We start from the raw sequence: 24,369 nt of genomic DNA on the forward strand, positions 1-24,369 counted from the left end.
GTATAGTGGTTACCTGATTTATTTTATATATTTTATAAGTATTTTCCTGTTTGTGTACAGCGAGGTTATAAAGTTCGCTAATTGCGTATTAAATCCAATCGAAATCAATTTATTGGTTAAAACATCTAGGTTAACATTATCAAATGCACCTGTAATATCGTTGAAACCTGCCGTAGTCATGAAGTTACTAGTAAATCCAGCTAAAATATCTGTTACAATTACTGTTAATGCTTCCAGTGTTGACCTAGATTTTCTGAAGCCATATTGTATATCAGGTAGAATATGTTCTTTCTCTAACCATTGCTCAAGACGATTTTTGATAAGTCTCTCGAAGGTTTTCAACACACATGAAGCTAATGATATGGGCCTATAGGAGGTTGGAATGGAATCCGGTTTGTCGTGTTTTTTATGGGGATGATAATATACTCCTTCCAACTTTCAGGGATCGATGTTTGTTCTGTCCATATTGCATTAAATATACTTAAGAGATTTTTTCTGATTTATTGGTAAGTTATAAAGCATGGAATAAGAGATATTATCTATAACAGGAGAGCTATTGTTGGTATGTTTGATAGATCGTTCCAGTTCCCACATCAAAAATCTTTCGCCAAGATAGGTCGTATTCCTTGGTACTGAAGAAATTTGGAGATCACATTCATCCCGGTTGGTTGGTACCCATGGCGGTGAAATTTTGATATGAAATTCTTCTATCCAGTTTGAATTTGGCTCTATTGGTAATCTATTTTGGACTTTTCGATTTTTATAATTGTTTACCTTTTTTCAAATTTGTGAAATTGGGGTATGGCTGTTTAAGCTTGTACAGTACTCAACCCGTTTTTGCCTTTTTGTAAATTTGAATGTGCGTTTGGCGCAAGCATCCATTTTTTTGAATTCAATTAAATTTTCTCTATTTTGAGTTCTCTTATACTTGGCAAAAGCTAATTTTCTTTGATGAGCAGCATTTTTACATGTTTCATTCCACCAAGGCTTCGGACAGTGATTGCGGTGCTTAGTCCGACCTGAAAATTTTCTTGGGATGGCCATTTCTGCAGCTTCATTAATCATAGAAAGGAGTTCATCATCATTTTGGGCTATATCTCTGTGTTCGACATTAGCTACATATAGATTCCAATTGGCATTTTTTAACTGCCATATACTGTGCTTCGATGGTTCAGCTAAGTCATGATCATCTTTAACATTGAGTGTTATCACAATATGGGTAGGTGATTTGATCCATGTGGGTCCTCTATTGTTGTCCATGTAAAAAACTGTACAATATCTTGAGAGCACAGAGTTAAGTCAATTGCGCTTTTACTACTTAAGGGAACTAATGTTGGAGATCCGTTGTTTATAAAAATAAGATTATAGTGGTTTATTGCATCAGATAAAATATTCCCATATGTGTCATTAAAATCGCAACCCCAAGAAACATGGTGGGCATTAAAATCACCTGCTATTAGAAAAGGTTTTGGTACATTAACAAAAAATTCATTCCATTCTTGCAGTGTTATTTTCTTTCTTGGTTCAATATATAACGACACTATATAAATGGATTTTTTATTAGGTAATAGCTTAATAGCAATACATTTATGAGAAAAATTTACTTTAGTATTTATTAATATTTCTTCATAGTAAATGCTTGCTTTAATTAATATGGCCACCTCTCCATAACCGTCTGGACGGTCTTTACGACTAATATTGTAATTTTTAAAATTATAATACTTTCCTCCTTTACACCAAGTTTCAGATAACATCGCAAGAGCAGCATCATTCTCATGAATGAGGATTTCCAAGTTTTCTTTATTTGAAACTGCTGATCGGCAGTTCTATTGAATGATATTTATTTTCTGTGTTGTGTTGAATCTGCGAATTTGATATGTTTTCTGATAGATCTATATTTAATTGTTTACTAATTATACATTCTAGTTCCGTTTTGGTGATATTATAATTATTAGTTCTCTTAATTGTAGAGACAATGTTTGCCACCAATTCTGAAATTATTATAAGATTCGCTGAAGTTACCCTGAATTATGAGTTGAAAAATCTGAACTGTTAACATTTTTAACGTAACTAGGGTTGTTTAGAATACTATAATTTGGACCTATAGTCCTAGGTTGAGAAATGATTCCTCGATGGGTTATATCAATTGGGTCTGGACTATTTGGCCTCGGCCTTTTAACTGGCTTATGAAACTCAACAGTTGGTTTTTTGTTACAGACTCTATTGTGAGTTTCTGAATGGTGTGAAGATGACTCTCCGAAGAAATAGAAGTTTGGAGGAGGTTGAATCGAGCATGAGGGTAGAAGCTCTATACTTTCGTTTGGGTTATTTTTAGTAGTGGTTGAACAATTGGCAGTAATAGAAGCGTAAGAGTTTCTGGGAATTAATTTGTTAGCATCATGATAATTTACATTGGCCGATGACATAGTTTCTTTGATTAATTTTTGCCGGTGAAATTCCGGGCAATCTTTCAAATTAATAGTAAAATGATCTCCCATGCAACTAAAACATTTTGGTGTTATTTCTACTTCCGTACACTCTTTCGACTTGTGATCTTTGTTACATTTATAGCATCTGGGTCGACATTTACATTGATTTCCTAGATATCCATAACGCAAACAATTAAAAGAAAGTAGTACTTTTTATTTGTATAACTCTACCTCTTTTATGACTTTATTAATAATAACATATTTAGGTAATGTTTGTGTTTTAAAACTGATAATGCATGATTTTGTTGGAACAAATTCTGTCGATTCGCCTGTTGTATTCTTACGATTAATTCTTTTAACATTTAAAACTTCGAACGGTGAATGGGGTTCATAAGATTTAATTTAATTTAATAAATACTTTAGCGTTTTTGTTACTGATAAGGTAATTAGCGTTTTTTGAATTCTTTCTTTTTAATTCGAATTCTACTGCGACCTATTGCATCGATACTTAAAATATTATTGTCCAATTCAGGAAAATTTGTTAAAATTATATCCCCGACCCTTAAAGCATTTAGTCTAGCTGAAAAATTTATTTGGTTGTTTTCCACATAAATATGAAAAGGGCCCTGATCGTTTGGGCCATAATTAAAAACCTATTTCTGCCTTTCGAGTTGAGATTGGAATGAATTTCCGTCTTTAAAAGTATTAGACTGCTCGGTAATTAAATTTGGTTTACTTACATTTTGATTTTCGTGTGAATTACGTATACCTGAATCCGTGACTTGCATATTCATGTCTTGCTGATCTGGGGAATCAAACAAAAGATCATCGGGTTGATCGGGGGTGGCCCCCCTTCTTGCACACTCATTGTATATTTTTTACACTATCACTGTGTTTTTACAGAAGTAATTTAATGAGTTTTTAAATCGGTTTCGTTAAAATTTTAAACACTCGAAATCACCGGCCGAAGTATATACGTCTGGTACGCTCGAGTAACAATACAGAACTGACCGGCGGAGTTGACGCACATTTCTCGGTGCTGCAAGTTCAGTTATAGCTCCAACCACGTGTCCTAAGTATCTGAGTTCTGACTGGCAAAATGTGCATTTCTCGAAGTTCTTGGAGCATCTTAGATATTACTACGATATCATCCAAGTAGGCAAACGCGAATTCCATATCGGGAGCTATTACCTTATCCTGAGGAATTCCACTCCTAGTAAGGCATCTTCCGTCAACCCTGGCATTACTATGAATGTTTGTCGGGTTTGTAACTTATCGATTTCGCAGTGAATTGTTAATTTCTGGTTAAGCTCCATTGACGATCCATTTGCTAGTCTTGTTCTTCCGCTGTAGCTATCTAGAGAGTCCTTGTATATCTGAGCTATTCTATCCCCGACGTAATTTTTAGTGGTTCCTGTGTCCATGAGCGCTCTGTATGTTGTTGGCCCTATTTTCAGTGATGCAAACAGTCAAACGTCATTGCTTGCTGGCTGTGTAACAGCGAAAACGAATGGAGTCGAATCTTGCCTTACAGACTGGGACGACTCCTTGTTTCTCCAGTCTGTAATTCGTTTCCCTGACGCCTGACATAGCAGTCTCTGCTGTAAACCCCTTCTCTGTCGCAACGCGAACAAAACTTTTTCCATGGGTTTTTGCAGTCTTTACGGCTGTGACCTGGCATCTTGCATCTAAAGCATGTCGTTTTGGCATCGTACTCTGCTTGGTCCGTACGTCTCCAATTACCACGACAAATCTGATTTACTCAAGTCTTTTCGTCTTCTAAAGCTTCGTATTCTTGGGCTAAATCTTGTAATTCGGTTAAGTTTTCGAAATCCCGGCGGCGAGCATAAAGCTTATATTCTGGTAACAAGTTTTTGTATATCCTTTCGAGTTTTTGGTTTCTGGAAAAAGATCCTTCTCGTCTGATTAATGTTTGAATCTCCGTGATATATCTATCCACTGGTTCGTTTTGTCTCTGTTTTCTGTTTCAGATTTGCTCCTCTAGTTGTAGCAAATATCCTCTGGGATAGAAAGCTTTTTTAAAATCTTCTCTGAAATCTGTCCACGACTTCCAATTTTAGTTATTGTTTCGGTACCATAACAATGCGTGGTCTCCTAACAATTCTGGTAATGCTCTTAGTAGATCTTGTTTATCGATCTCGTAGGCCAAGCTTAATTCGTCTATCCTCTCTAAGAATTCTATAGCATCCGAATGTTTCTTGTCGAAGTGTGTGTTCCACTTTTGTACTTGATTTAGCAATTCTGATTGCCCTATTTGTTTCGGTATTGTTAATTCCTGTAATTGTCTTCGAATGACCGAAATTTCCTGGGTCGGTGTGTCGGATTCTGCTCCCTTGGAAGTTTTTTCTTTTGGCATTGTTCCTGTCGCTTCCTCGCGATCTTTAAAATAGGTTCTGAGTCGTACTCCCAATTCGTCGACGGTTCCCTTGGGATATAAGCTGCATTTTCCGGCTTCGCTCTGCAATTCCTCTTTGCAAAGGCGGTTTATCCACGATGCACCTGTTACTGAGTCTGTGTCTTTATCTGTCGGCATGTTATTAATTTTCGGTCTCTTTTAGCACTTCCTCAATTTTGCTCGGGCGCCAGTTTGTAACGGGTAGCTCTTTCGAAGCGACAGACTCAGTAAACCACAGGTTGAAATAAAAATAAATCTATTAATTTCCACGTATATACAAAAATAAAAATAAAATGTATTCTGTATCCCCGGCTGGATCCCGCGAGAGTGAATTCCCCGGCGGACGCCTGTAAAAGAAAAATTAATATTACTAACAAACAAAATGACAGACTTATACAATTATTATAAGAGATTACACTCGCAATCGAAATATTCGGTTGTGCAGATCCACGCTATACTCTAAGTCAGAGTTGACGGTAACGTTCAGTGCACGATACTCACGGGTTCTGCCTGATTGAGGACACAGTATAATCCTCACTACGGAAGTCTCTCTGTCCGGGTCGGCTCGCAGATTCAATGCACCAGCGAGCCAGGGAGACTAGAGCGTTAGCCACAAGACTCTCTTTTCCGCCAATCTCTTGCCTTAAATAGCCGCTCCGAATCCCACCTCGTCGTCTCGTCGTGGAAATGGGTGCGCGATTATCGACACTCCCACGGTTCGAACTGTTGAACGTCCAGCACATCGTTACAAGGTTTGGCATCCATATGTCATGATAGGAAGCATGCATTGGTTGAACACTTAGTAATGGCGTTCCGAAAATACTTAAGTTTTAACTAAAATTAATAAAAATAGATATGTGTGTATGTGTGTGTGTGTGTGTGTGTGTGTGTGTGTTTGTGTGTTTATGTGTGTGTTTATATGTGTGTGTATGTGTGTGTATGTATGTGTGTGTTGTGTGTGTATGTGTGTATATGTATGTGTGTGTTTGATTGTGTGTGTGTGTGTGTGTTTGTATGTGTGTGTGTGTGTGTGTGTGTGTGTGTGTGTGTGTGTATGTTTGTATGTGTGTGTGTTTGTATATGTGTGTGTTTGTATGTTTGTGTGTATGTGTGTTTATATGTGTGTGTGTGTGTGTGTTTGTGTGTGTGTGTGTGTGTGTGTGTGTGTGTGTGTGTGTGTGTGTGTGTGTGTGTGTGTGTGTGTGTGATATGGCTGGGAAACATATCCATCAGCCACAGAATATTTTATTTATGTTTAAAGATATTTGTTGTTCTTGTTTGTTACTTTCTTTTAGATATATGTATAAATCACTGGAGTTATACTAATTTATATTTCTATTTTACATCTTTAATAAAATTTATTAGCAATTCTAAGGTTTCTCTATTAGCAGTTGCCAAAATGTGTGATAGACTTAACGGAAGCAAATATTTCATTTCAATGAGAGTTTGAATTAATTTATTAGATTTTTCTAAATATTTGTTGCATCCAAAGAAAATATGGTTAAGATCTCCGTAAGAACTTATATCACAACCACAGGATGGTGCCGGTAATATTCCAAGCTTAAATAAATGCGACGAGAATCGACCATGATTCGTTTTTAAGCGAAATACACTTGCCGAGAAGAATTTGGTAGTCGAGTAGTAAAGATCTTTCAAAACCTCGTGGACCTCGTAAATACGCATGTCCGAAAAAATAAATGGACCCCAAACCTTTACCGTTTTAATTTCATAGGAAATTAGGCGACAGGGTAGGATTTGCACGTGCTAATGATGTCGAGTATTTACAATAAACATGACACATCATGTTTCTCTAATCTTAAACATTTCAGTTAGTCATCGCATTTTTATTTTATCTCACATTGAAAGATGTAATAAAAATTTACGACTTCCCGTCTTCACTGCCGATAAGAATTGCTGTGTAAAAATGTAAAATATCTTCATTGCACTAATTTGGCTTATAAACAAACCTTTTAAGAACTGAAAAAAATCTAGAGGACAAATAAATAAATAACGAATCAATATAGGATAGAAAAATAATAAGATTTTGGTTTTAAATTCAGCAAAATATGTTTATACAAGAGGTCGCTCATGCAAAAATTGGTCCTAATTTATTTAACAGTTTTGTATAAATCCATTTTTAGGTTGTGATAAAAACTAAAAACTAACTAAAAACAATGTTTTTAAATTAAATAAGCCCAAACTAAAGTATAAGAAACTGAACAAGGTTTGGTGAATTCACAAATAATTGTGTTTTTGAGCCTTGAATCATCATTTTTCGTTTTTTTTTTTTTTTCAGTTTTAAATTGTTTATGAGTTGAAAACGATCAACTTCAGAGAAAAATTACAATTAACCTTTTTTATTCAGAAATATCCAAAAAATGATAAAATATTAAAAACGATTGTTCACGAAAAAAAAAAAATAAAAATATTAAAGCTATTTCACTAACGCAAAAACTAGTTCGTCTCTGTCTCGCTACGATAACGCATTGAAGAGAACTGCATATTTTTGGCAATGCCTGTTTTCATTGTTTCGTTCATAGATTGACGTCACTAAATGATTACGTCAGGTCCACGACATTATGAATTATCTCTAATGTTATATTTAAATTTGCAATCATGTTTTTTAAACAACATAACAGGACACTTCATTCCTTCAAATTTTGTATTTTTTATAGAGTCTAATGAAGATTTAGAATCTGTTAATATTACTCTTTCGAGTATGTTATTGGATGTTAACCAGGTAACACCTTTTAGAATTGCAAAAAGCTCGGCAGTGTAAATGCTACAAACAAGTGGTAATTTATGTATCAATGATTGGTTTGTATTTTGGATAAATATATCATAACCAATACCTTCCTTCGTCTTAGATCCATCTGTAAATATAAGAGTTGTGTTATAGAAATCACCTAGTATGGATTTTAGGAGGATGTGATTTATTTGATGAGATTCAGTATACTTGGGAATTATAATTCTGTGAGTTTTTATTAAAGATCTAAAAGGTATGGTGTACATGTATTGTAATTTGTTACTACCAAAAAAATTTTTGGACTCAGTAAATGCTTCTTCGAGCGGGGAAGAATTTTTTAGTTCCAAATACTGGTTTGTTAAGTCTTCTTTTAAAATATGTATCATGTTTGACTCCCGTGCTTTTAGTTTTAACAAATATTTTTGTGATAATAACTGACGGCGTAAATTCAAAGGAAATTCATTACATTCTGCCAGTATTGCATTCATTATATGATATATGCAAGTTCTAAGAGATTTATATTGAACTCTAACTATTTTTTAAGGTTGGTATTACTTGAAGATCCGTATAAACAACATCCGTACCAAATATTTATAATCCTTAACTACCGACAGGGTACGCCCACACAGGATAAGGTTTCCCGGTGAACGTAGTATATGCCGGGTAAAAAACATAATAGTAAAAAACACACTTTTCTGTTGAGAGGGTCATACCTATCTCTTCTGTCCATGCAATCACTGTATTCATAACGTTCTCTACAGCATCAATGCAAGCATTATAAGTATCTTGAATGGAGTATATACAGACATCGTCTGCATATTGGATACATTTGATGGAATTAGAGCAAAATGAATGAATATTAGCAGAATATATATTAAATAATATAGGACTAACTACCGATCCCTGAGGTAACCCATGATAAACAATTCTTGGACCGTGCAATACATTCCCATGGTCTTTGATGTATATACATCGATAGAAATATAATTGTAATATATTTATAGCAGTCATTTTACTCGAACCAATATCAACCATTTTTTGTTGAAGTATATTTAGGTTAACAGAGTCATAAGCCCCTTTTATATCAAGAAATATACAAGCAAGATACTTATTATAGAGCGTTTCACGTTAAGAAAATAACATTGCGGAGATAGGGCCATGTATTTCTTATGGACGATAGAAGCGCGACGATGCCACGATGAACACAAGCACGAGTCAGGGCTGTATAATTTGTATTTTAGTTTCCACAGACATGAATTAAATTAATGTTTTTTAACGTAATTGACCAAAAGTGCCCATTCGAAACAAGACATGAAAAGTAGGGAAAATGATTTTAATTAAATAAATAGTATTTACAAAAGATAATTCTATTTTATCTTATTTTAATTATAGTAACGACAGTTTATTTGTTTTTCGGTAAGAATATCATATACCATGAATCATAGAAATCAGTAGAAAATATTGCTTAGTTAAATCATGCATTTTGTCGGCTATTAAAGATTTTAAAGCAATAAACGAACCGCTTGGAACGCATATATCTAATTACTAATTGCAACTTAAAATAATACGGTGTGCGTATGTCAGCGATTTTATGTCGTTCTCTGAGACTAAATAATGATAATAAGGCTTTGTGGTTCTTCAGTTGTTATTCTGACTTTACAGTTAAATGTTACACTTTGTCGGCTATTAAATATTTAAAAGCAAATAAACGGACCGCTTGGAACGCATATATCTAATTACTAATTGCAACTTAAAATAATACGGTGTGCGTATGTCAGCGATTTTATGTCGTTCTCTGAGACTAAATAATGATAATAAGGCTTTGTGGTTCTTCAGTTGTTATTCTGACTTTACAGTTAAATGTTACACTTTGTCGGCTATTAAATATTTAAAAGCAAATAAACGGACCGCTTGGAACGCATATATCTAATTACTAATTGCAACTTAAAATAATACGGTGTGCGTATGTCAGCGATTTTATGTCGTTCTCTGAGACTAAATAATAATAATAAGGCTTTGTGGTTCTTCAGTTGTTATTCTGACTTTACAGATAAATGTTAATTGAAAATGGAAATTCAAAAATTAAGCCAAGGGAATATCTTGGACATCCGTGCAAAACGAATTGTTTTAAATGTATTTAATTATCATCTAAACTTAAGAAGTGGTGAAAGTGTTAGAAGTTTAACCCATAAAGTAAGTGCTTTTAGGAGTAAGTTTTAGTACTATTTTTAAAATCCGCAAAGAAGCTGCGGAAGGAGGACTAATGCCCATAAAAAAAAACAAGAAAACGTACCAAAAGTAGAGTGAACAACAGAAAGTTCACTTACGATATAGTAGTTCATACGCGACTACGTGCCATCGTGCATAGTTTTTTCTTTAAAAATTTACCGCCGACATTGAACAAAGTTTTTGCACTGGTTAAAAAAGACAAAGATTTAGCAAACATGTCACGCACAACAATGTGGAGAATACTCCATGAAATGAACTTTGTTTTTTGCAAACGAGGAGTAAAGTCAAGCATGATTGAACGGCCCGATATTCTAAAATGGAGGCATCAGTATTTGCGTGAAAATTTCGTTCTCAAGGATACACCGTCGTTTATTTGGACGAAACTTGGGTGAATGTTGGATATAGTGTTTCCAAAGAATGGAAGGACCTCTCAGTGACTTCAACCAGGGATGCGTTTGTTAAGGGGTTGTCAACAGGCCTAAAACAGCCGACACAACGAGGCCCCCGATTTGTTATAGTGCATGCAGGTAGCGAATTGGGCTTTGTAGAAGATGCTGCTTTTTGGTTTTTAGCTAAAAAAAACTCAGCGGACTATCATGATGAGATGGATGGTCCTATATTTGAACAATGGTTTAAGGAAAAGCTGCTTCCTAATCTTCCAGAGAAAAGTGTTGTGGTGATGGACAACGCTTCGTACCATTCGAGGAGAGAAGAAGCGATTCCGACACAAGCCTTCAATAAAGATCAAATTAAGACGTGGTTGCTGGAGAAAGATGTCTTTTTTGAAGAAGATTATTTAAAATCAGAGCTCATGGAAGTCGTAAACACATACAAAGAAAAATACATAAAATATAAAATCGACGAGATGTGCAAAGAGAAAAATGTTGCCATTCTGAGACTACCTCCATACCATTGTGAGTTAAATCCAATTGAAATGGTATGGAGTCAAGTCAAAAGACATATTGCCTCACACAACACAGAGTTTAAGGCCGCCGCTATGGAACAATTAATAAGAAATGCATTTGGTGTAGTTACAGTGGAAAACTGGAAAAACTATTGTAAACTTGCTATTAAGGAAGAGCAAAAATTTTGGGTTATTGATGGGTTGATGGACGATATTGATCCTGTGGTAATAAATGTGACGGTTGACAGTGACAGTAATGAAAGTGATAGCGATGATAGAGAAGATGAGGATGATGTTAATATGCAGTGAGTGAATTATGTGATAGTGTGCAAATCGACGGACACAAAGTGCCAAATCCGAAAAGTCTTATAGTGAAGTGACTAGTGATAAGTGTAGTAGTGTCTGGGGACTCAGGAGACTGAAACCTCGGAAGCCCTGAAGAAGACATCAGAGAGGATGTCGAAAGCTCGGCCCAATGGATATCGACGCGGTTCAACCCGGAAGACTGGTGAGTTTAATATTAATTTTTATCATAGTATTAATCTTAGCTCTAGGTTTAATATATATATATATATATATATATATATATATATATATATATATATATATGTATATATATATATATATATATATATATATATATATATATATATATATATAAATTTCGGTATCGCGTCGATTGAAATAAATCAGTGCTTTGTTTATTTTCATTGGAGAACCATCTCTAAATGAAGCCAAATGTTCGTTTAAATTTTTTTTAATCTTCGTATCTATGAATATGAACATCATTTTTTGCAGAGTTTGTGTTTTTTGTTTTTTTTTTTGTTAAGTTAGTTTTAAATAATGAGTAAAGTTTACAGTAGATATATAATAACATCGATAATATACTACATATTAGTTGTAAGTTATGAACTATTAACATCTGTATTTCTTATAAACTCTATGTCATCTGTTTATATTTTAGAGAACTGATGAAGCTTTAGATATATAAAGCGAAACGTCTTCGATAAACTTATGAAGTAGTTGACTTCTTTTTTTATTTCCCAACCTGAATGACCGATTAAACCTCTGAGTTCACTAGTTGAATATTTTACTTTAGATATATATAACGTATAGTGTATAAATGAATGGACACTAAATAGAAAAAAGACTGGAATAACCACATAAGCCGAATGGGGGAGGCACGTGTGGTCAAAATAGCAAGAGATAAATCATTAATCGGTAAAAAAAGTATCGGCCGACCGCGCAAAAGATGGAGTAACAACCCTGTAATTGGGATACCCTGTATATTTCAAAATAATTTTAAAATGTAGCTTTTATCAACTTACAAACTAGTAATTTAATTTTTTTACTCTTTCGCTGTAATCTTTCGTTCCATTAGTGGTGATTCACCCTGTATACAAGGAAAAATTTTTATGTATGTAATTGTTGTTATTACTTACATGAAAATAAAATTAAAGCTGCACTTGTTTTTTTAGTTATATCTTATTTAAAGCGTTAATCAATATGTAATGTTAAACAATAGTAAAATATAACTATTTTTATTAGACCTATAATAAATGCATACCTATATCTGTCTATTAAAGAAACAGGTATTGATAATGCATTATTTTGTATTCAACTATACATATCCTTTTATTAGTGAAATTAATTAACTACAAGTACACAGTGCTGAATACGGCTCTGATTAGAATGAATCATATATCGACAATCTAATAAACCGCATGCCTAAGTTTTGGCAACACTGATCTCCATAAGCCTAATGTTATTTTCTTAACGTGGAACGCTGTATAGAAGAAAACGTTCTTTGGATGTCATTAACTAAATGTGTTACTGCATCCAACGTACCATATCCCCTCCTAAAACCATATTAAGTAGTAGAAGGTAAGCCACTTCATACCACTTTGACCTTTGACCTACGACGTCACAAGTCCCGCCCACTGACGCCGCAATGCCCGTCCACACAAGTCACACCCACGCGAACCCCGCAGGCCCCGCCAACTGACGTCACAAGATGCCCGCCCTCTTCTTCTTTTCGGCTGTCAATTCTTCTTCTGTACGTCTGTCAATTCTTCTTTTCGGCTGTCACAATTCTTCTTCTATTCGTCTGTCAATTCTTCTTCTGTTCGTCTGTCAATTTTACTGAACGCTATAAACGGTGGTTATTTTTAAATTAAATCAGTTTACAAGTTATTAAGTAAAAAAGTCTTCCTTATTCTATTCGACTTCTTATAGCTTTGAAGGTAGAAACGCATGCTGACCCACGGAGGTTATTAATAAACCGCGTCGATAATTGGTATAAAAAAATATATAATAAATTTACATGAGATGCGAAGAATTGCACAGAGTGGTTTTTTAAGCCGTACGCGCACCCGTTTAGCGCATTTAGTTCATAACTAATGTTATGTGGGATCGTTGATATTGAGCATGTTATATATCACACGATTTAGAAACATTTAGCATGGGTTATTAACATAAAAAAGATATAGGTCTAAAGCCGTTTAACATAAAACAGATATTAAATTGTATAAATCGAGCGTATAATTTTAAAAGTTTTCATAAAAAAACACTACAAAGTATTGCGCATATTGAATAATCGAAAAAAATTAATTGTAAAAAAGTTTTAAACGAAGCACAAAATTTATAGTAGATCATAATCTTTAATCAAATACATCAAGATGTTAGTAAGGCATAAGAGTAACGTCGATGTCAATAAGGGTATTGTAATCACACTATATATCTCTAAAGGGTATTATATTTTCTATACGAAGACGGTTGCGTTTCGATTTCGTCGCTATTTATCTGATTTTGGCGTGTAACGTACCAAATAAAAGACATTTAACCGTAGGCGATTTTTAATAGAAAAACTTAACATGATGGCTTTTTTAATGCAGTATTCTAGCATGTTCATCAATATATATTTATTATGTGTAAAAATGCGAGATATACCGGAGGCAAGCTGGGACAGATCAATCGCTTAAGAAAATCTGTCGGAAAAAACAAAATTTGGCAGAGTAAGAAATGAAAGAATCTAAGAAATTATGAGCTTTAAACACAGAATAACGAAGGACATCACAACTACGCTGTTATGGACACTTCCAAAGAATGGGTGACAACAGAATAAAAAAAAGTATTATAATGGACACCACAGGAAAGACGAAGGAAATGCAGGTCAACAACTACTATACATAAATATATAAATCTTATCTGAGCAGTCATTACAAGTATCCTCCGATACGAACGGTAACTACTATACACAACTCACCAATATGCTTATTGATATACGTAATCGTTGTGTTGCATATTGTATTTTATCTACAACAATTACCATTTTACAATGATATTAGGATATAATCCAATTTTGACGAGGCCTAACCAAAGTATGTATACCATTCTTCCAGTATGACCAAACAACTAACGTATATTATTCGACATAGAAATGAGTTGGATGATCACAAACCGTTTCAAACCAAAAAAGGATCCAAACGTTCTCTACAAGCCACATCTGAACGACCACTACTATACACAAATCTCCACTGAACGTACAATTTGACAAGAGTCTCAGTTGCACTCTCACTACTATACACAGATCTCCACTGAACGTACAATTAGTCAAGAGTCTTAGTCTCACTAGTTTAAACATCCACTACTATACATAAATCTCCACTATGACTATTTTTCGATTTGTTGCAAACTATATTTTATGATATTCGGATATAACCCAATTATGACGAGGACTAACCAACGAATGTTTACCATCCATACATTATGTTCAAACCAACTAACGTGCCAAAAGGCCATTACATCATATATTTAAAGTGGATAATGAACATTGGTCTCTGTAAGAATATATGTTGTTGTTCTTCGATAGCCATCAGGCAACAATTTCACCTGATCATGTTTATAAAACATACGGAATGCACTGTAAATACCTAACCCTAGTTGACAGCGCACTTTGCAGGTCCCGTCTCACAATCAACTAATAGGTTTAATTATAACTCCATTCGTGAAGGTACACAGGCGTGAATCGGTGCGTGAAAAAGTTGACCATCCTTTTTATATTCCGAAGAGGACCATCAAATATTCAACGTTAGGATATGTCAGGTATATTTACAAAGAATCAAATTAAATACATTTTAGAGTATATATATATATATATATATATATATATATATATATATATATATATATATATATAGTTTTAGAGTATATACTTTGGATGTCAACATTGAAAGTAAATATATTATTTTATGTGAAAGAAAAGCTCAGCCATCCAGAAAAGACATGATTACCGCAATACTCTACGGTAACTCAAGCTGACAGATACGAAAAGCCATAATACAAATAATATAGCAAGAAAAGTATTCACGCATAAAATGGAAATAAAAACGAAAAAAATTGCAACAAAAAATTACTCCAAGTGTACTGACAGTCATTTAATTATCAAATTAATTGATATCTATATAAAAACGTATACCTCATAAAAATAAATAAATAACGGAAAGATCATAGAAAATACAGCTCGATACACACAAGCTAAATAGTGTAAGTGAAAATATGAAATATTAAGCAAACAATTAAAATATAGTGTGTAACCGTAAGGTATTATTAAAAACCTCAATAATGGGTATTTATTAACTTGACACAATCAATACAATAGAATCCCTATAACTACACAAAACAAATTGTCGATATTTAGGCATAAATTAATGAACTGAGAAAAGTTTTAACAATCAGCACTATAGACATTATATTAAGACGAATAAACTGACTAATTGTGTAGAAAATAGAACGGACTTTTTGAAACAGTGAAATTACTTCATTGAATCTGCCACAATAAGTGCTATTAATTAACAAACAGATGTTATTAAATCGACAAAAATATTTACACGTGTTTCCGGTATGATATCATCATAGCTCTAGATGGGAACGACAATTTCTAAAAATAATTATAAATATCAAGTAATTTAATCAAATATATCACGAGATATTGCTGGAAAGCAAGAAAAAAGTATAATATAATGAAAGTGTGACTTCTAACATTATTAACAAAATATATAATTAATTATATATAAAATTAATTATAATTATATAAGTATTCTCGGTAATTTTAGTTTATCTCGGCAACTGTTGCAGGTGACTAGGCATCTGTAACAAATGAACAGAAAGCTATGCAATACAGGGCGATAACGCTAGTCCAATAATATGAGAAATGGAAACTTAGAATACTTCTTTGAAGTAAGCTTATAAGGAAAATAATGAAGTTTAATGTATATGTTAATACCTATAAAAAATGCTCTTGTATAGTTGGTGAAACGTAGAGATTAACAGTGAGAAAATGAAAAAAGATTAAAAAAGGCTGGGCAAAAACAATAATAAAATACATACAAAATAAAAAACTATACGTAAAAGTCTGAAAGTTCATCATAAAAACATAAACATCGTAAATAATATAAACATGTTGAAAGTGTAAATCGAAAACAAAAACAAAACAAATTAGCTTATCAGTGTAATGATAAATAAAAGTGGTGAACTAATTGACTAGCAGATACAAAAAGAATACATTACCTGCTTTGAATGTACCAGGAATTAATTACAACTAACAAATGTTGTCAACAAATAATTAATGGACTTACTATACAGTATATCCCACCCTGCAGACATAAACACCACAACACCAGCAACCTCAGAATATTGAAGCTCAACCAATTCCCACACAGTATGCAATCAATAATAGCCAACACCACCATAGAAGCTAGCTCATCAACTAGCGATGTAGAATTCTTAGGATTTGATGAGAGCGAGCAAAATAAAGAAAATCCTTGGCAAGTAGTCAAAAAAACCTTGAAAAGAAGAAAAGTGGATGTTACCAATAGACCATCAGAGACAGTAACAAATAACAAATATAGTTTTCTAACACTCTCAGACCAAGAGGAAGAAAAATCCCCTAAAACTAACGAAAACGCAAATAAAACTTCAAAACCACCTCCAATACCTACGGATTAATTAAATACAATGAAATGATAAAACAAATAGATCTTATAGCAGAAAACACACAATACATCACAAAATCCTTAGCAGACAACACGGTAAAGATAAGTTGCAATACACCAGACACATATAGGAAAATAATGAAATACATGAAAGACAAAAATGTAGTACACCACACTTATCAACCTAAATAAGAGCGTGCCTATAGATTAGTCATCAAACACCTTCACCATACGACGGACATCGATGAAATAAAAACTGACTGTAAAAAATGGACGTAGGGTTAGAAACACGATGAATTGAATAAGTAAAACAACGAAACAACCTTTAAACATATTCTTCGTCGACTTAGAACCAGCAGAAAACAACAAAGACATTTACAAACTGACAAATCTTCAAAATAGAGCTATACAGGTAGAACCTCCAAAAATAACAAAAGGGATCACCCAATGAATGAGATGTCAGCAATATGGCCACTCAAGATCATACTGCAACAGATCATTTGTGTGCGTCAAATGTGGTGGAGAACACAATACGTCAGCCTGCAATAAAAGTAAAGACACCCGTGGTAGGTGTGCTTTATGTGACGGTGCCCATCCAGCCAACTACAAAGGATGCCAATTCTATTATAACTTACTCAAGCCAAACAATGCCAACAATCGTACGAATATTCAACAAAACGCTAACAATACAGACCTACAATGCGTACAGCAGCATCAGTGCCTCTAACCCATTGCCCAAAACAATCGCAAGGCAGTTATGCTAATGCAGTAAGAAATGGTACTGAACAACAATCAAACATTAATGACATGATGAGCAAATTCTTAGATGAATTCAAAAACATGTTCCAACAATTACTACAACAAAACAGCATGGTCCTAAACATGCTGACAACGCTTATATCTAAAATTCAATAGCTTCATTAAAATAGCAGAGTGTAATGCCAATGGACTTCCAAAGCACAAAAATGAGGTCGAGTTATTTCTACTACACAACGAAATTGACATTCTGTTAATAAGTGAAAGCCATTTTACAAGTCAAACTTACTTCAAGATATCCCACTACACAACCTATTCCTCACAGTTGTTCGGTAGAATTCAAATCGATCGGACATGTGTAAATTATCGGCGTTAATAGCATCGATGACAAAACTTTTTTCCTACTTGTTTTGTTGTTTTGCGATAAACAATTAATTTTGGTGAAACTATAGGTGTTTTTTCATAAAGATGAGTGAATTAAATGGGGGCAGCAAGCCCCCTGACCCTCCTCCTTATGATAAAGATGAAAATCAGGTTGGTATGATGGAAGTTACAAATATGGAAACAATTTCACAAAAACAAGAGAACCAGAATGTAAGTACTAATTTAATGTCTAATTTTTTGGGAAAAAACGGAAATGTTTCTAACGTTAATGAGAAGGTAAATAATAGACAGGTTTATTTATATACAAATAAAGATACCGGACCATATCATGTTTACGTAGAAAATTGCTCGGGATCTTTCGCCGGTAAGTTAAATGCTTTAAGAGTTGGTGACATTATTCTTTCTGCGTTTTCTGAATTGGACTAAAAAATTACAAATATTGATTCTATAGGTCGTAATAGAATTAGAATTAAATTAACAGACTACAAAAATGCAAATTATTTAATAAATCAAAAAAATTCATCAGTATTTGTTACAAATAATTTATAATTGTATATACCTAAATTCATTCTGTCCCGACAAGGTATAATTAGAGATATTGATACAGAATTTTCTGAAGAATATGTAAAATCAAAAATTAAACAATATGATAGTCATTGTAACTTTGAAATTGTAAACGTTCGGCGAATTAAACACAAACAGGAAGTATTTGAAAATGATTAAAAAAAAGTAATTTACGTTCCCACAAAATCGTGTATTGTTTCTTTTAAATCTCAGATATTGCCGCGTTATATTTCAATAAATAAAGTTATTAAAGAGGTTGAACACTATACACAAAAAGTTTTAATTGCCTCAGATATGGGCATTTGGGTAGTCAGTGTAAAGGTCAGGTCGCCCAATATGTGGTAAATGCCAAGAGTCACAATACAAAAGAATGCCAAATACATAAATGACTTTATCCCAAAATGTTTCAGTTGCCAAGGAAATCACTATACAACAAATTTATCAATGTGTCCAGAATTTAAGAGACAAAAATTAATTAAGGAAGCTATGAGTTTTTCCAACATAAACTTTTTTGATGCCAATAAACAGGTTCCCAAAACTTCCTATGCAGATATTTTAAATAAAAGCAATACGAGCCATCCATTTGACTTAGTTGTTCAACCCACTTCTTCTACCTATTTACAATCTATTTCTTCCTCTACTTCTGTTCAGAATATTCCAAAAGTCAACTCCTCTAGAAAACAATTTGCTTCCCATTTGCTTTATAACAGTAGCTCCAACGAATTAAAAGATAAATCTAATAAAAGGCCAAGGCCAAATACTCCTGATCCATCTGAACAGATCAGAAAAGAGATTATTTCTCAGGTTAATGTCCCCAGTACTTCGGGAGGAATATTAAGTAGCCCTCAATACAAAAAAAACAATTATCACAGATCGACAGTCAGAGGTCCTAGATCCTAGTATAATTAATGTAATTTTAGAATTTCTTATGAAAATTGTTAATTCTCTACAACAAACAAATAATTTAAATGTTTCTAAATCGGAAATCATCCATAGACAGATATCATCAGATAAAACCATTCATCTTGTATCCCTATATAATGAATCGGAAAACAAAACTACAACACAGCAATGGCTATCCTTTTTTAAAATTATACCAAAACCCTTTATTTTGTGAGGTGACTTTAACGCGCACAATGTCGCATGGGGCTGTGAAGTTGATGACACATGTGATAAATCGTTGTCGGATGCTATCGAGCAGTGTAACCTAGTATTTTTAAATGACAGTTCACCCACTCTTGTTCCTTTAACCACACATTCACGAGCATCTGCAAAAGACCTCACAATATGTACTCAAGAATATTATAGCGCTACTGAATTGGAATGTTTTACAAGATCCCCACAGATCAAACCACCTACCAATTATCTTTTCAATTTATCACCCAAAGGGAAAAGAAATCAAGAGACTACACAAAATCTGGAATTTCAACAAAGCAGATTGGAATTTGTATTCATCACTCTTTACATCTCTAAACCAACCCAGGACGGTATGGTGATCTAATTGAAAACTTCTACTTCTCAGCCAATACAGCAATACCACAATACACGAATATTACCAACAAACATCACATTCCAAAACCTTGGTGGGGACAAAACGTGCCAGGAAACTGCCCGACGCAGAAAATTAACTTACGTTAAAATATAAGCAAAATCCCACAATAAGTAACCTAATAGAATATAAAAAGATGGACGCATTAGCGAAGAAAACCTTTAAGGAGAAGAAAAGGAAAAACTGGAGGGAGTATTGTGAAAGTTTGAATCAAAATACTCCCATTAAGGAGGTATGGAGGAAAGTAAATTACTTCAAAAAATCGCAAACAATCCAATAATTTACCTATTGACCCGGACGAACCATGGATAACATAGTTTTACCAAAAAATTTCACCAGATTGGGTTCCAAATGAATATTACCAACTCCATAGCCACTGTTTCTAGAGATAACCTCTGCTTAGATCGTCCGTTCTATCTATGCGGATGGGGAACTAAGAAGGGTACTCAAACAAAATAACAATACTGCTCCTAGTAAAGACAATATATCTTATTCTATGATTTCTATCCTGACAAATGAACATAAATTCCATCTACTTCATATTCTAAATAATATTTGGCAGAAACAAGCACCAATTCCAGAAAGCTGGAAGGAGTATATTATAATACCTATAAGAAAACCTGGCAAACGTCATGACGATCACAATTCATATCGCCCAATATCTCTAGCTTCTTGTCTTCTTAAAACCCTGGAAAGATTAATTAAAAAATAGTTTAGAGCAATGGTTAGAATTTAATGACATTCTCCCACACTCCCAATTTGGTTTTCGCAAAATTTAAATCCACGCAAGATGCCATAACTGCTCTCCGTAACAACAGTTCAAGTCAATTTCATGGAAAAACTCATCTACTGCAGCTGCATTTCTGGACGTATCATCTGCTTTTGATAATATAAAATTTGGATATCCTTGAACAGAAGTTATTGTCAGTCGGGATACCTATAGGTATAACATTCTTTTTTGAAAACTTTGTACTCAGAGAGATTGATTTACTTAAAAATCAATGAGAAATTTTTTTTCTCCTCGACTGTCCAATATAGGCCTGCCGCAGGAAGTATTTTAAGTCCACTTTTATATATTTTATATAATATAGATTTAGAAGTCATTGTTCCTATTAACACAAAAATACTACAATTTGCAGATGATGTGGTACTCTATTCATCAGACAAATCAATCGATGTTTGTAAAAATAATTTAACAACGGCTAATTTCAACAATACTGGGAACTTATTTAGACAGAAAACTTTTGTGGAAAGATCATGTTCAACATATCATTAAAAAAAACCGAAAAAGCTATGAATATCCTAAGAGCTTTCTGTAAAACAAACTGGGGTGCAGATCCCAACATTAGTTTAATGTTTTATCGATCTATGATACGACCAGTCTTTCGATTATAGCTGGTCACTTGTATGGAAACGCATCGAACACCCATTTAACAAAAATTGAGGTACAGAAAAATAAGTGCCTACGCTTGTGCCTTGGGTATCTGAAATCTACACCAATTAATGTAATGGAAATTGAAGCTGTTGAACCGACATTGAATTTACGGAGACAGTAATCTTACCGACAAATATATAGCTCGTACCATTAGCAGAGACAAAGTATTTCTCAAAGATATACACAATCTGGCTGTTTTAGATTTGACTAAAAGGTATTGGTTTAAGAAAAAATCTCCGCTTGTGGCGGTAAGCTATAGAAATCTGTCTAAATTCAAAGAGGTACTTTATAATGGTCATCTTCCACCAGTTTATACTGAAAAGCCTCATGTACTGTTCTCAATAAAAATCAAGACAGAATTTCTCAATGATGTCCAAGGCTCCATGTTTAACACAGAAATTCAGAAGAGATGGACTAATTATTATATGTTTACTGATGGTTCAAAAAAAGCAAATAACACTGCTTGCGCAGTATACCAACAGAATTCTGGACTACAGCATAAACCTGATGAAGCCACCATCTACACATTCGAAATGCTGGGTTTAAAGTTTGCTCTTTCTCACGCATTGACAAAGGAAATGAAGAACTGTGTAATATTTACAGACAGTAAAAGTGCAGTAGAAAGATTATGTGTAACAAATAAATCCAAGCAATTGACTCATCTTGATATAGAGATTTTAAAATTGTACTACGAGGTTTCAAAGCTCGGAGGAGAAGTTATTATCGCATGGATCAAAGGCCATTCTGGGATAAAGGGTAATATAATAGCAGATGCTTTGGCAAAAGAAGCATTATCAAGCGGAGAAACCATAGACAACAATATTCTACCGGTGTCAGATATAGATGTATATAATAAACATCGGCTCAAATTAAAATGGCAAGCCAATTATACGGAATCCGAAAGTCAGTCATCCTTTAAATATTGGCAACCCACACTTCTTAAAAAAGGTGGTTAAATCAGAATCCAACAGAACATAGGACATAAATTTATTGCAGGGGAAGACTTCAACAGCAAACATATTATTTGGATCTCGTCTCACAACAACTAAAGGCAGAGAACTAGTAAGCCTAATACATGAAAACAACTACCACCTTTTGTCAATAGAACTCTCCTACATACTGGCCAACGGATCCAAACAAAACACCTGATCTGCTGGATCTATTTATCACTCAGGGCATCTCTCCTGGTTACATGGAGGTCATGCCGAACTATGATCCCTCATCTGACCACTCCCCAATTATAGCAACCATCAGGAGCTTTATAGTCTACAAAACGGCCACACCAAGGCTACACACTGGAAAAAAACCGCAGCAAATTAAAAGAAGATATTAGTTTACAAGTAAGCCTCAAAACAACAAGAGAGATAGACGAAACATTAACGGCTTTAAACAACACTCTTAATGAGGCCGTACAAAATGCTACACCTGCGAACAATACAGGTAGCAGAGCCCAATACATCCCAGCTGAAATTAAAAAGTTGGTAGCTCAAAATAGGAAAGCTGGGACCAAATGGCACCAAACCCATGCCCCAGCAGACAAGACTACATTAAACAGGCTAAGCAATCAACTAAAATCCAAACTTAAAGAGGCACAAGAACTGTCATTTACAAATTACATAACAAATAAAAGGAAAGACAGTTAAGATTTGATTTTACGTATAGTGCGTCTGTATATCCGCTTATACGTATTTCATCCTAAAAGGAATCTTCGGAGCAGATATTTACAAACGCTCTGAACGTGAAAACAATCTTTCCTGTCGTAGTAAAAGCAACACTAAAATGGCTTCGATATGGACGCAATAGCGACATCTGATAATAAATCCGGAAACTAATTGTCGAAACCAAATTCAGATTTCTTCTTTAATCTGTGCCTTCCAAGAACAGCAAGGCAAAACAGACGTTGATAAAGATTAAAGAAGGTATACTCTTTATGAGTACTAGAAAACAAATCGCTAAGGATTTTTGCTTAGTTGGGGAGATATGTTGTGGAATGCAATTTTAGATTCCCCATGTCTCTAATTACATCTTTATCAACGTCTGTTTTGCCTTGCAATTTTTAGAAGGCACAGATTAAAGCAGAAATCTGAATTTGGTTTCGACAATTAGTTTCCGGATTTACATAACAAATCTAAACCGGTACGATAACTCAATATGGAAACCGATCAAAAACTCCAAAAAACCCAAGACTCCGGTAGCTCCAATTAGAAACGAACAGGGACCAACACTATATTGGGCCAGAAGTGATGAAGAAAAAACAACGCTATTTGCCGAGCATCTAGCTCAAGTATTTACTTCCAACAACGACGCTCCAGATATTGAAATTGAAAGGGACATAAATAACATTCCATAGAACATACCAGTAATCAGATCACTAACCAAAAATAAAGTTCAACAAGAAATCCAATATTAAACATTAGAAAAGCTCCTGGGCTGGACAAAATAACACCCAAGATGATGAAGGAACTACCACATAAAGGAATCATACTGATTACTCTCATCTTCAATGTTATTCTACGATTAAACTACTGGCCAAAGCTCTTTAAAACCGCTGAAATGATACTAATCCCAAAAGCAGGAAAAAATCCAAACGAGGTTTCATCATATAGGCCAATAAGCCTACTACCAGTCGTATTCAAAATACTTGAAAGGTTACTGTTACAAAAAATTAACTCAGACTCCAATACGGAGGAATGGATAACCACCAATTTGGCTTTCGAAAAAAAAAAAAACACTCGACAATACAGCAGTTTCATAAAATAGTACACACCATAAATTTTGCAATGGAAAGCAAACACTACTGTACAGCTGCTTTTCTAGATGTTAGTCAAGCCTTTGATAAGGTTTGGCACACAGGCCTGATTTTCAAAATCAAGAAATATTTACCCATCACGTACCTGAAACTGTTAAAATCCTATCTGAGTGGGAGAAAATTCCGAACAAGTGTGAATGAAAGTAATTCCAATA

General features: G+C 34.1%; 1 protein-coding gene across 2 annotated transcripts in view; it reads left to right on the plus strand.

Moving 5' to 3' along the window:
• Rcd1 (Reduction in Cnn dots 1) overlaps positions 1–24,369 on the plus strand; it is a 340,758-nt gene that overhangs the window by 245,709 nt on the left and 70,680 nt on the right. The gene's annotated exons all lie outside the window — the stretch shown is intronic.

This window comes from Diabrotica undecimpunctata, chromosome 4 (genome assembly GCF_040954645.1).
Source record: "Diabrotica undecimpunctata isolate CICGRU chromosome 4, icDiaUnde3, whole genome shotgun sequence".
Lineage (NCBI taxonomy): Eukaryota > Metazoa > Arthropoda > Insecta > Coleoptera > Chrysomelidae > Diabrotica > Diabrotica undecimpunctata.